Genomic DNA, 14,528 nt, shown 5'->3' with positions numbered 1-14,528 from the left:
GAGAATGCGTGTTTATGTTTTAAATTAGTTGCATGATTCCACTGACTCAGGGTTTGTTTTCTTTTGCTTTAGGATTCTTCCTTTTTGTTGTTGTTGACATTTTGAGATAGGGTAGCTTGGTTGGCTGGGAAGTGGCTGAGGCCCAGGATGACTCCCCATCTCTTTCTACCACCTCTGGAGTGCATGGCTTATAAGCCTGTGTGCCAACGTCCTGCCTTATGCAGTACTGGGATTGAACCCACAGCCTCCCAAATACTTGGCCACAGCCATAGGATGACCCCTCCTCATATACCTTAGACATGGTATATTGTCTCCTAGGAATTAATCTGTATTCTCAAAGAAAAACCAAAGAGAGGACTGCATTGTGGGTGTAGTGAGTTCCCAGCACACTGTGTAGACACTGCTTCGGTAGTGTTGAGTGGTCTGAGTAGCTGGGAAAGGAAGGCGCTCAGAGCCAAGGACTTGACTGTAGTTTACCAGCAGAGCTTTCCCCCAGGGCCAACAAAGCAGCTAATCCTCACAAGGTGCTCAGGACACCGTTCACTGAAGCTAATGATACTAATGGGACCCACGAATCAGGTAGGAGCAAGGAATCCAGTGACCAAACATGAGTGGCATTAACATGAGTGGATTGAGAACATTTCCTATGTAGTGCAAAGCTTAAAGGAGTACAAGGGGAAGTGGTTGCTTTTTGATTATTCTGAAGTAAAAGTTACAGAAGAGAAAGACTATCTGAATTCTCTCTCCCCTTCTACGTCTCCTACATCTACTCCCTACTTGCGATTTTATAAAAAATTATAGTGAGTATATTTTCCTTGTAAATATTAAACACACCTGGATAGACGTTGGTAAAGCAGATTACATCTAAGAGTCTTTAGCTTACCTGTTGAAGCTATTGGATATTGTTGGTTTCTCTAGGCTTTTATATAAATAGTGAGATCTTAAATACTGAAAACCGTGTGAATTTTTAGAACCATTTTCCTTAGTAGAGACTAGTGATGGATAAGCTGGGAGCAAACTTGTGTAGATTCTGGATGATCCAAAAAGGAAGCTTGAAACAGTTAACACTTTTGGATTTATATGATCATTGTGTTTGTTTTTTAAAATAAAGTGCTTATATTTGTATTCTCCATTAAAAATAAATGTTGAGTTAGATGCTTGTTCAGCCAAGTGGAGTCAGTTATTCGGTAGAAATCCTAAAAAGATTCAAATTATACCACCAGATTTTACTTTCCCATAAAGGGTTGTATTCACTAATATATGTGAGGAACCTATACTTAATAATACCATAAGAAGCTATAAATGAAAGCAGAAAGCAGATTCCTGCTCCTTTTAACTGTCCTGTGATTTGGATTAACAGCACTGTTACACCCTCATTCACACCTTGGATTTCCAAGAGTCTTCAAAAAGCTGAAATGGTGACTCAAGTTTGTCAACATGTGACAGGTTATTTTCCTTTATTTGAAATGTAAGCAACAAAAATTATGCTGGATGAGGACCCCCACTTATTTTAACTATAGCAACGGTGCTATCTGTGACCCGCCTTTCTACTAAAGACCAGCGCTTTTCACATTTACCCCAAGCCCCTCAATTAAGCTTTATGCCTTCCAAGCATAACAGTGAGCGAATAAACCAAAATCTCAGTCTAGTCTGGCTTAGCTCAGCACTCTTTTGATTTTTTTCCAGTCTGTTTGATGTAGAGGCTTACTGAGATTTATCTACTGAGCTGTCCGTAGTCTGTGGGGCAGAGCCCCGGCTGCATTACCTAGGACCCACTAGTGATGGAGGGCGTCGGTAGTCTCTGTACTGTGGGTGCTTTAGTTCCCTGTGTTGCTCCTTGTTTTGCTTTTGAAAATTTTGAAGCTATTCTCAAACTTTTATTAATATTCAGTATTTCTTCATTTTCTAATTTTATACTGAAAGCCTTAAAACAGATGTGCTATAATTGGTTCAATTTACTAGAGATTTTTTTCAATATTTGGTAGAAACAGCTATGCAAATGTGAAAACTTTTCCAATTATTTGAAAGAGAAAATCAAAATAAAAATATGCAGTGACCAGTCATAGGTACTGACTGTATGCAGAGGATACAGTGACTAGTCGTAGGTACTGGCTAGATGCAGAGGCAATTGTTCTCTGGTTGCAATAACAGTAATGTACCCAGCGTTATAAAAAGCCTACAGACTGTCTTCTCCTTATCTCATGTGTTCCCAGGCATTCCCAGTAGGATAAGTATTATTGCCCCATTCCAGATGGCATTCTTGGGAGTTTCAGTGATTAATTTGCTACATGTTTCATATCTGGTGTGATGCAGAGCTGGTGTTATGACTCCTAACCTAGTTATTTTTCCATTATATCAAAGCTTTTTTGTTGACTAATACACACTATTTCTAAAAGCAACAGAGTTTTGCTAGTGGTTTAATCGTGTCCTCTTTCCTGAGAGGTGGAATAAAATTGCTCAGGCTACTGGAGATAAGAGCATTAGCTCATACTGGAGGAGTGATGAAGTCCATTCATTCCCCTGCTTCAGTACCCTCACATATCAAACAGCACAGAAGTCTGAGGCTTGGGTGTTTGTGTTAATATTGTCCACACAACACTGAAAGGGTACCTGGCACAGAGGAAATGTAGAGGACATTTTGCTGTTGCTAGAAACATTTATTCAGTGGACTTGGTCGACTTGCTGTGTGCAGAGTAATGTGCTGAGCATTTAAGGCTTTAGCTTTAAGAATCTCCGAGTTAAGGGCTGGAGAGATGATTGGTGAAAAGCACTTGCTCTTCTTACAGAGGACCTGGGTTTTGTCCCCATAAATACCCTGATGGCTCACTCCAGTTCTAGGTAATCCAACTCCCTGTTCAGGCCATTGCAGGTACCAAACATGGATGTGTTACACATAGATACTTCAGGCACAGTCACATATACAAAAATAAAAAGACTCTCGGAGTCAACTAGAGTGGGTGTATTCCATGTTGCAAGCCCCGGCCTCAGAGCCTTTTATAGGGAGGGGTTTGGAAGCAGGGTATGATTGAAGATTATCCCATAAAAGTCTGAGCTTGAGAAATATATAAAAGTCAGGCAAGTGAAGAAAATTGTGGATTGGTTGAATAGTATCATTTACAGAGGTGTTGAGGATGGTTGTGTGATAATTTGCCTGTCTACCTTCCTTCCCTATCTCTATTTCACTCTTTCCCTCCTTCCTTCCCTCTCACCTACCTTTCCTTTCTCCCTCCATCCCTACCCCCCCCCCAGGAATTTATGTGTCTCTGGCTACCCTCACACTCACTATGTGGCTAAGGATGACATCGAACTTCCGATCCTCCTTTACCACTGATTACAGGTGTAAGTTACCACACCCAGTTTGTGTGGTACTGGGAATGACTTTATGCATGCTAGGCAGGCAATGTACCAGCTGAACATCCCTCGCCTCCAGAGTTCACTTTTGACCCAAGACTTGAGACGCTAGAGGGAGATCCAATGGAGCATGTCCACTTGGCAGTTATATACACAAGGTCTGGAGCCCAGGAGTAAGGTCTGGCCTAGACAAAGGAGTCTTCCACGTGTAGATGGTATTTTATGTCTCAGTGAGTAGGCTCACCAAAAGGCTGAGAATGGCAGCCAGGAGGCATCGCTGGTTAAATGATGTATGTGGTAAAATCTCTCAACAGAGATAGACTCCTGTAGTATCAGATTTTGGAGATGGGACACGTGTGCTTGTGTATCTTAAAATCAGTGAGTAATTTGTTTTTTTCTGCAAAGTGCTTGGATTTTCCCGTGGAGGAAATGTACTCCTGGGCTGTTCATCCCAAGACTCTGGGTACTTAAGGGGTGGCTGTTCACTCTCCCACCCTCTCAAGGCTCTTTGGGGAGCCTGCTGATTCTTTGCCCAGCCATTGGAACTTAGTGGGGGGAGGCTGAACTCTTTTTTGCTTTGTTATGGTTTTGAGTGTTAAGTCCTTAAATGTAATTGGAGAAATAATGAAAGTATCCGTGGGATTAAACAAGTTCAATGGATTTTAATTTTCTTGACAAACTGTAATTAAGAAATTGTTTGGGGGAGATTTGCTGTCTGAGTAGGATTAGCTCACCTATGTTTTTCATTTGGAAAAAAGTAGATCTTGGGTTAGAAAGCAAGGTCGGAGGAGCCATCTCCATTGCTTTATGCAGTGCAGAGAAAATATGTAAAGCTGCCAGGTGAAATGTTCCTCATGGTAGGAGAAAGAGGGAAACAGAAACAATTAGAATATGCTAGGGAAAGGATTCTCTTTATCCGCTGTACCTGCTTTTATCTTCAATTCTGGAAGGCTCTGCCAGTAGGGGTTTTTTCACCCCTATTCTTGTCCTGCCAAGAGTTGCATATTTTTGGCAAAATGTTCATTACTGGCCAGGAGTGCACAAGAAAGCCTTTGCCAGAGAATTAAGCAAGCAGAAGTCTGTCAAAACAAATATTCTAGTTTGAAAATATAGTCCTGCAGGGGGAGGAGTGTGTAGTGGAGGAGGCCAGGGCATGCTCTGAGACTGAGTATTCATTTCATAAGAATTCTGTGTTCTGAAAAGCCGCTGTTTGCCAGTGCTGAAGGAAGCAGGGCTGTGGTACATAAAAAGTACTGATGAGCAAGGATGGGCCGGCTCCTGGGGACTTGGGGTTTGTTCCTGGGTTTGGTTTGCTGCTCATCTGATGACAGCCTTTTCTAAGAGGGAAACGGTTTGATAACAAATAGCCTTTTAAATTAAATTTAAGAGGTATTTAACAAAACTCATGTTTACATGGAAAAAACTCTGAGGCCTGAGGATATTAAGAACACATAAACAAATCCTCACAGAAACACCAGTCCATTTCATAAGCATTTATTTGGCTAGGAAATGCCAACTTCATATGACTCGAACTTTAAAAGTATTCATTATTGATTCTAAAAAGCAAAACTTGTTTTTCTCCCTCCATTTGTTTGTTATATAAAAAAATTATTTTATAAGTGAAGAAGAGTATAGATTGGGTAAACGCAAGTGTTTTTAGATTCCCTCATTATGTAGCTACTCAGGGTTACTACTTAAACAGTTATGCTCTGAGTTGGAGAAATGTGTTTACTTGTTAGCTGACATTTCTGGTTGGACCTGCTGGGGTGGGCATGGGTGCTAACTGTATTAACTTCAAGAGAGATAGAAAAAAAGATCGCATACAAAATTGGATTTTAGTTCTAAAGGATTTCCCGATGGAACATCTACTTGCTGCTGACAATAGTTTCTAAGAATTTAAAAATATAAAGCATGCTACCTTGTAATATTTCAGTAAATGTTGTATGTGATAAAGGATTCAATTAAAAACATCAATATAATATTAGTAAAATACATATCAGTTTATTCTTCCCTCTTCCTGGCAGAACTTAGATCTGCTGCCTAAGTCACTCAAAGGACACATGCCTGAGGACAGAGCACAGGGGAAGTATTTCTGCCCTGTGAGTCTCTGGCTTGATCCACTCTAGTTACTGGAAGAGAGGTTAATTAATGTAAAATTTCTTTAGTTTTAGTAATTCAGAAGATTAAAAATCTTTTGAGCGCTTCAAAAGATCATGGTGCACCATTGGAATTTGCCTTTAGTAAATGTAACATTTGTTTTCTAAAGAATTATAACAACATACTTAAATTCCAGAACAGTAAGCAAAATAGCTTAAGTTCACTGACTTGAAAAAACATTCTTTTATACTGCACGGTTCTAAAATAAATACTTAAAAGAAACAGAGAGCAAGCCATTCTATCTTGGATTTCATTTTCCTTCAGATAGAACAGCTAGAACAAACATTCTTGCTAGTTAACATTGCCTGTGTTTTTATGAAGTTAATAACTGACCTGTCAATCACGCCCTATATAAATACGGTAGTTGAATGCTTTCTGCTTTAGAAGCGCTTTTATTTACAAGAGCTGCCAGCCAAGATTGCCAAAGCACTCCACGGGCTGCTTGCTTTGATCTGCTCGGAGGGCTGGCCTCTTTATACCTGTTGGTTTGCTCTTTATGATACCTTTGTGTGATCAGGTATTGGGAGAGCAGATGTGCAGAATAAACAGAGGGAAACCAGGGCTCAAGAGAAATCATGTAATTATGCACCAACAACTCTAGAGAAGAGAATATTTTCCTAAATCAACTTAGTTGCTGTTATGACAAGAGAACAGATGTCATGGTATTCACCCTGGAGAGGCTGGAGCTTTTCTTCCAGCAGCAGCTTTTTATGGAGCGGTGTGGGTGCTGGAGACTGCAGCTTGCGGGGGTGGGGCAGGCCCTCCCTCCCATGCCTTTGCCTTTGCCCTTTCTCACTTGCTCCTTCCTTGGGGAATGTTTACCACATGTCTCCGTCCAAATAATCAGCTCACTGTTGGGAGAACTACCTTTGAATTTTCAACTGGAAATGTGCCTTTTCACAGTTAAGGCCACTTTCAAAAACAGAATAGCGTTTTGGTGGGCCCTCTGTGGCTTTGATTTAGAGTTTGCCCAGTACTGTGGGGAACTGAATGCTGAAGGCCTTTGCACCCGCCACCCCCAGTGCAAGCAGAGTCTTCAGTGAGTGAAAGAAGAGAAACTGCAGTGCTTGCTTCCAAAATGACCTATTCTGAGGGCTTTCTTGTCTCCTTTTAATTAAATGCTGCCTTAGCATTTCCCATGAATTAATTACATTTGCATATTACTTTCCTCTAGGAAACTTAATGTTTGAAGTTTGTAACTTCTGTTTTTGTTTGAAACTAGAAAGGTTTTCCCTGTGTGTTTTAAACTAGAAATTTTTATCATGACTTAACAATGCCTTTGGAGGGGAGTTTGGTTTTCAGGCCCTCAGAGGGTTCTCCGTGCATGGGCAAGTCCTCTTCATACTCACTGACTGTCTGGGCCAGCACTTTTCCCTCCTGTGACACTGGCGTGACTCGGGTTTTCTATGGACGGGCGCCAGTGCTTGGCTCCAGGGTTAGAAAGTAGGCCTTCTACTAATAGGTTTTCTCCTTGCTTTCTGCCCAGAAAAGCTCTGAATCTCATATTTCCAACAGTTACTATTGCATTTTGTTGGGCTTGTGGTGAATAGCTTTTAAATAGTGCTGTCCCTGACAGTCAGCAGAGTGTAGGTAATACCTAGGTACCCTGTGTGACAACCTTCCTTGGGTGCTTGCAGAGTGAAATTATTTGGTAAATGTTAAGGTAGATTAAAGCTTTGTTTTGAACCCTGTTCTCGTGCAGAACCTTGTTGGGGAGCAAAGATTGGACAGCTCTGAACTTGCCAGGAACCAGCACAAACTAGCTCAGCTATAAGGCTATAGCCTGTGTTCAGGCAGAAGCCTCCTAAGCGGTAGGAAAAGGCTGACATCACCTCTGAGCATCTTTAAGCCTTAGTTGTAAGTGGAGCTACAGGACAGCCAGAGACCAGGCCAGAGGAGCCGGAGCAATTACAGAAGATGGGCCATGCTGCAAATACCAGTGAAGAAACTGCTGCTGCAGATGTGCCAGGGATGGTAGGGACCCTCGAGCTGCTTAGTTGACCGATCCTGCCGAGTCCCCTCCAGTGTTTTTATTTTACATTCATTCAGGGCTCAGTTCAAGCCTGTAATTAAATTTTTTGAACAAAGACCCTATTAAGTTACACCGTCCAGATTGATGACTGACAGTTCTTCTTCCTTCGAGGTACATAGGAAATCTGTAGTGTGTAAAGCAAAATACAGACTGTAGCGAGGATTGAGGAGGAGGGTGTTACATAGACAGCCGTCAGCAGGGTTGCCATTCCAGCACTCGGTCAGGTGTCTCGATTTATCCTATGATCTAAAACAGTGTCAGTGATAGGCCTTATTCAGATACCCATGAAAAATATGTGCATTTCTAACTAGCAGTGTATTGTTTTTCAAAAACTCTCTCTCTGGCCAGTTCAGTGGTTCTGTGGGTAAAGACACCAGCAAGTGTGATGCCTTTGTTTGATCCCTGGGACCTATGGTATAGAGAATCAACAGATTCTCCTTGGACCCTCACATCCTATAACATATGCAGGCACACCCGCAGACACGAGCACACAACACTCACACACACTTAAACAATTATTTCTTCAACAGTTTTAATATTATTTTTTGAAATAGGGTCTCCTATTTGAATCCAGCTGCCTCTGTCTCCTGAGCACTGGGATTAAAGGTGTGTGGCACCACTCCTCCCAGCCCTAAATAAAATGTAATTAAAAAAAAATATATATCTCCACTTTTTTTTTTATATATATTATTATACATTAGTACAGTGTAGCTGACTTCAGACGAACCAGAAGAGGGTGTCAGATCTCATTATGGGTGGTTGTAAGCCACCATGTGGTTGCTGGGATTTGAACTCTGGACCTTCGGAAGAGCAGCCAGCCCTTACCCGCTGAGCCATCTCTCCAGCCCCCAAACAGGGAATTCTTTTTTTTTTTTTTTTTTTTCCCAGAGCTGAGGACCGAACCCAGGGCCTTGCGCTTGCTAGGCAAGTGCTCTACCACTGAGCTAAATCCCCAATCCCTCTCTCTCCACTTTTGTGTAGGCACCATATACTTGCTTAAAACATTTTCAGAGTGACACAAACACAATTTATGATGTTTATTCTTGGGCCCAAACTTAAGGCAGCTTCCCAGGTGTTGAGAACTCAGAGTTCAGCTCCATTCATTAGCTTGGCATCTAGACCTTCCACATCTACACCCACCCTGTCCATTGTTCCAGGCAAGCCAACGGCATCTAGGCCTCCAAAGCATCTATGCTAACCCTTTGCTAAAGCCCTCCCCGCCCCAGCCTCCCAGCAGTCCTAGGACAGGGAAGTCCTTGCTGACCTTTAAGACCAAGCATTATCTAAGCAGTGTATGGGCTGACAGTGTCCTGGTTTATCCCAGAGTATGTGTGGCGAGCCTTCCTGGAGAGCTGCTCTAGCTTACTGCTCAGGCCTCCATAACCATGTTGTTATTATTCTCCTCCCCTCCCTCCCTCCCTCCCTCCCTCCCTCCCCGTCAGTTTTTTCTTTTGCTTTTGTTTTTCTGCTCCTTTATGTGTTGTTTTGTAAGTCTGATTTAAAATTCCTGGGAAGTAGAGGTTGAATTATCTGTGTGTAGCAGCGTCCTCCGGAGCGCTGACATAGTGGTACTTATGTGCCAGCTGTTACCTCTGCTCTCCGTGGCTCAGGCCAGGGCTTCGGAAGCACTGGGCACCTTTGCACCAGGGGTACTTTCTGGCTTGTCAGCACAGTAGTGGAAAAGCTAGGTCTAATTCTGTCCAGTACATCTAATTTCCAAATCTTTACATGAGCAGAATAGTGTCACAGTCACACACTGGAGCACTTTCCCCTGGGCACTGCCAACTCTTTCTTATGCTGACTGGCTGACCCATGGCCAGTTCTCCTCAGATCTTATTTCAACTTTCTGGGTTATTTTTATTTTTAATTAAAGGCAAACTTACTTCTAACACTTTTCTTGGACCAAGGGCAAGTGAATATTCATGAGATGTTTGCTTTCTTCACTTTAATTTACTTCGGCAGGTGATAACTTAGGCAGGGTTATGTCTTGACAGTGATTCCTGTTGACAGGGTTCCTGTTCGTGGTAGTTACTGACTTGTCCAGTATTAGCATTTTATAGCTAGCTCAGAACCACCATCCTAGAATTCAGACCATATAAGGAGCTGGCTTTCTTTTAATTTTGTGTTAGGAGCTTGAGGAAGATGTGTATTTTGCCAAGTCGGAACTTTGAAGACAGCAGTGCTTAGCTCGTCTGATCTGAAAATTACTCTTAACGTGACTGCTTGGGCCAAGGGCAAAACCAGGTCTAACTAGTGAATGGCCTACTGTGACTGGCACAGCCTGCTGTAGGCTTCAGAAAGCCTATTTACACCAGTCTGGCAAGGATTTTAATAAGCCATTGTAGGCTTGTGCACACAGTGAGCAGTCTTTCATACTTACATAGCACCTGTGACAATGCTCTAGATGTTCCTTCATTAGTTTTTTGGGTTTTTATTATGGTTTTTTTTTTTTTTTTCCTTCTTGGAGCTAGGTTTCGTGGAGGCTCATAGGAAACCATGATAAACATCATAAGGTACTTTGACGTTGTTGAAACAGGTTCTCCTGTTGTCCAGGCTGACCTGGAAGCCTTGATCTTCTTGCCTCTTAACTCCCAAGTCAAGTGTGCACCACGACACTAGCCTTCTTATTTTGGCTTTTAGTGTCTGGTCCGGTTTCTCTTAGTGGACCGTCAGCTCCTGGAGGTGGGAGGTGTCCCTTCATTGTTGTGTCTGGTTCAGCTCAGAAGTTTGGTGTTTGATGTATAAATGAGGGTCTTCAAGGAAGCCTGTACGTGTTGCGGTGAGGGCACTGGATGTGGGAAAAAGCGGGAGTCACACCTTTGCAGAGCGTGGGATGAAAATACGTCAAATGAAGTAGAGCAGCTTAGGATGAATGGGGGACCTTGCCAGCCAAGCTTGAGGGCATGGGAGCAAGGCAAGTGTTTTAAAGTGTGGATTTAAGAGGATCAGCTTTATTTTAGATGATCATTTTGGTAACTGAATGGAGACACACTGTAACTGGATTGGAACTCGAAGCTGAAACTGGGAGATCAGTATGTTTGCTTGAGTGGTTTTGCTGGTTAGAACAGAATAGACTTTTGGAAGTCAGGATTTGGGATTTCATATACCAGCAGTTTGCTTGCTTTTTTAATTAAGAGTCAGTGTAAAAGAGTTTTTTTTTACAGTAGAACTTTTTATTTAGCTAAAGAAGGACACTATACTACTTGGTTAGGGTAGTTTCATGAAGTGAAGGATATTTCATCATAGAAACATACTCCGAGTTTAAAAATTGTTAGCTATTTAATTTTTAAACATTCTCTCTCTCATGTGTGTATGTATGTGTGCACAAGCACCTGTCTGTTTATCTGTCCTTTCTGATGTGTTACCTCATTTGATCCCAGTGTTAACTTGAAAGGGTGGGTAGATAAATGGTAATCCCTGTTAAATAGAATGGGAAACTGGATTCAGAAGTTGGGTGGCTTAACTATATCACATATCTGATAAATAGCAGAACTGAAAACACCATTCAATATTTGGGCATATTGTTTTGGTTTTGCTTACAATTTCGGGGAATAAAGGAAAAAGGAAAAGAAACCCTGGCCTCATTATGAGTCATATCTTTTAAGTCAAAACATATATGACTTGTCCTTAGACTAAAACAGAATTTTAATGATGACTTTTGATTCATCTTTATCTTTCAACATCATGCCTTACCAGCCCATGAACTTGAATAACCGTGCTAAGTAGGCCAGTGGCTGCTAGGTGGCTTTTTCAGCTGTATTTTCAGTTCATCCTCTGCTGTTCCTGTCTTCTCTCTAGGTAAGCTTTGACCATCCTTCTGGTTGTTCTGAGGACGGCACACACCGAGGCAGAGGATGGCACACGGCTATCACCTGTCACCATGGTCTTGTTTTTAAAACTTTTTAAAAATTAAGCTTCTTCCCTGGTATCCTTGTAGATTAAATTCAGTACATAAGAAAATTCCAGAAAGAATGGAATAGAATTAATAGCTGTTTAGTTTTTATAGAAAGGGAAAGAAAGAAAGTGAATAAAAAGAACAAAATTAGATTTAGGAGGGGAAAGCTGAAGCAATAGTGATTGGAGCTAGACAGAAGGAAAAGATGTGTTAGAAACTACCTGTGGTCACTTCCCTGTGATGGCTTTATAAACAGTGCCGCTGCTGTCACAAAAGCCTCTGACCTATGAAATACCAAGTCAGCAGAATTCATTTAAAATAAAGTAAGTGCCATATTAAGACTAGCTAGTTGTTTTTGTAGTCTTTACATCAGTCATTTTTTCTGGCAAATATGAGATTATTTTTGGAAAACTTTTAAGAGTGATACATTAAATTATTTCAGGGTAAACTCAGCTGGTGGTCAGTCCATTGTGATTATAAAATAATGTAAGAATGGTTTTCTTTTCCAAGGATGAAATAAGTGTGTATTGTAGTATTAGTACCTTTTTATATGCCTGTTCAGGAATCGAAGTGTGGATTTACTACTAGAATGGACTCATCAAAAGGAAGCATTGTTTTTTGGGAATGGAAAGGTTTACCAGTGTGCAAGCAGCATTGAATGCATATAGTACCATGGCTATCTCCTTTAGTCAATGGGTCTGTGTGTCTGTCTATGTCTGTATGTGTCTCTGTGTGTCTATGTGTGTCTGTGTCTGTGTCTGCCTGTGTCTCTGTGTGTCTGTGTCTATGTTGTCTGTCTATCTGTGTGTCTTTGTCTCTGTATGTCTCTGTGTCTGTAAATGTGTTCTTTCTGTGTGTGTCTCTCTGTGTGTGTTGGTATGTATGTATGTATGTATGTATGTATGTGTATGTGTTTCTATAAGTGTTCACTATATCTCATTTGGTAGCTTCCCTTTTTTCCCCTTTGGCGTTTAATATGTTCAGTGTTGAGTAAAACAATTTAGTGTTTGATCCCTGAAAATTATAGGTGTTAATTTTTTCAGGATGCTATATAAAATTTTATGACAAACTCACATTTTAATCATATTTTCTATGTATATTATGTATTTTGAAAAGCTGTCTATACTGTAAAACAAGTGAGTTGTCTTCTCTGACCTGCTGGACACTGGTACATTGGCCTTCATGATAATTTATACTAATATCTGTTTTCTTCCTTTCATCTTCTCTTCAAAGGAGGGAGGAAGGGGAAGAGGCCTAGGCAGCAGGATCCAAGGCCAAAGAGCACTGGTTTATAATCTGTGGAGGAGAACAAAGTTAGATTTGTGGATGTGTTATCTCTGTTCTCACAGAAACTCCACTGAACAGGCATGACTTTTCCCATCTTATGAAAACCAGATGGGTGGGCGCCTGGCAAGGCTGGGCAGATGGCTCCAGTCCTGCTGCAGTGAGTGCTTACTCCTCCAAGCCTCTCAGGCTTCGCTCCCTTTCCTCAGATGCTTCCCCAGCACTGTCCCAATGCAGATAAAAAAGGAGGGGACACGGTTTCAGATTTTATTCCTTGGTTAGTAGCAGCCTTGCCTTTTCTTTTTCTTTTTTTTTTTTTTTTTTTTTTTGGTTTTTTGAGACAGGGTTTCAGGGTTTCTCTGTGTAGCCCTGGCTGTCCTGGAACTCGCTTTGTAGACCAGGCGACCAGGCTGGCCTCGAACTCAGAAATCCGCCTATTTCTGCCTCCCGAGTGCTGAGAGCCTTTTCTAAAATAAAATTTTCACAGTATTTATAAAAATTGCTATTAGGATAGGCTTACCATAGACAGCTACAGTGCTGGAGCTGCCTTAGTTTATGGCATGTTAATAGATTTGCCTGAACTCATTGTGTTTTATATGGAATACAATTATTTAATGAGGATGGATGTTTTGCTTCACATTTGTGAGTTTTAAATGATTTTTAATAATTGGAATATTTCTAGACTTAGGATATTTATCAGGCAGTGACTTTGTAAGGTTAGGTATAAGTGACTCCAAGCGTCTCCAAGCGTCCTGAGTCTCTGTAAGTGGCTGTGCACAGTACTTTTGACATACATGCATGTAGCTCCTCTGCCAGATGACAGTGAGTGCCAGTGATGCTCAGTAACGAGTCATGATGTCAGCATGACCATTGTGACCACAAGGCACAGTATGTGAACACTGGGTCTCTGCAAGGGCTTCTTGCCTCCCTCCTCTTAGTCCTCCATTTCTTTGAACTCAGGGCCAGTTTGGGATGGGGGTGAAAAAAAAAAAACCACTTAATTTTCTGCTTAGAATAGGTGTTCTTTAGAGTTACATAGCAGATAATTTATATAGACAAGTCTAGACTAGAATGGAATATAACTTTTAATAAATAACCTTACACCATGCTGCTTATTCAGGTGGTCTTCATTTGGGTCCTTTGGTGGTTGTTAACCTGCTTTCTGGCTTGTATTTGCTACACTGTAGCATTTAGTGTTTCTGTGTCTAACTGACAGAGTTATTGTTTGCCTGCTTTGGATTGTGAAGAGGGAGTGGGTAGGATGGACTTGGTACCTCCATGTAGATAAGTTAGGAGAAAATAAGTGTTACAATAATACTAAAAATACTTTCAGTTAAAATTAACAATAATAGGAGAAAAGAATAAATCAAGAAAGAAATTCATTGGAAATATACATAGAGGTCAGGGACCAAAAGGAAACAGAGCAAGATGATTTTTTTCTTTGCGTCTTTCCTCCCGTCTTTGTTGAACCAGAATGACCCGAAGTCATGAGTGCCACCATGCATGCCTAGAATGAGAGTCTAAAAGCAGCAGTGTGAACATCAGAAAAGAAAGATTTCACAATATGTTCATTCATGCAAAAGTTTAGTATGGTGACAAAGGCAGAGGGAGAGAATTCCGAGAGGTTAAACTAGAAAGGTGGGGGAGCAGAAAATGAAGTCATTATTCCAGTTGATTCAACATCTGGTTTAAGAATTCAGAAAGGAGCTGGACGGTGGTGGCACAGGCCTTTAATCCCAGCACTTGGGAGGTAGAGGCAGGTAGATTTCTGAGTTCAAGGCCAGCCTGGTCTACAGAGTGAGTTCCAGG

General features: G+C 41.3%; 1 protein-coding gene across 4 annotated transcripts in view; it reads left to right on the top strand.

Moving 5' to 3' along the window:
* Window positions 1-14,528, top strand: part of Thada (THADA armadillo repeat containing) — a 294,404-nt gene that overhangs the window by 95,604 nt on the left and 184,272 nt on the right. The window lies entirely within an intron of this gene.

This window comes from Mus pahari, chromosome 18 (assembly GCF_900095145.1).
Source record: "Mus pahari chromosome 18, PAHARI_EIJ_v1.1, whole genome shotgun sequence".
NCBI classification, from domain to species: domain Eukaryota; kingdom Metazoa; phylum Chordata; class Mammalia; order Rodentia; family Muridae; genus Mus; species Mus pahari.
Note: the sequence above shows the minus strand (reverse complement) of the source record. Positions and strands in the feature narration are given on the sequence as shown.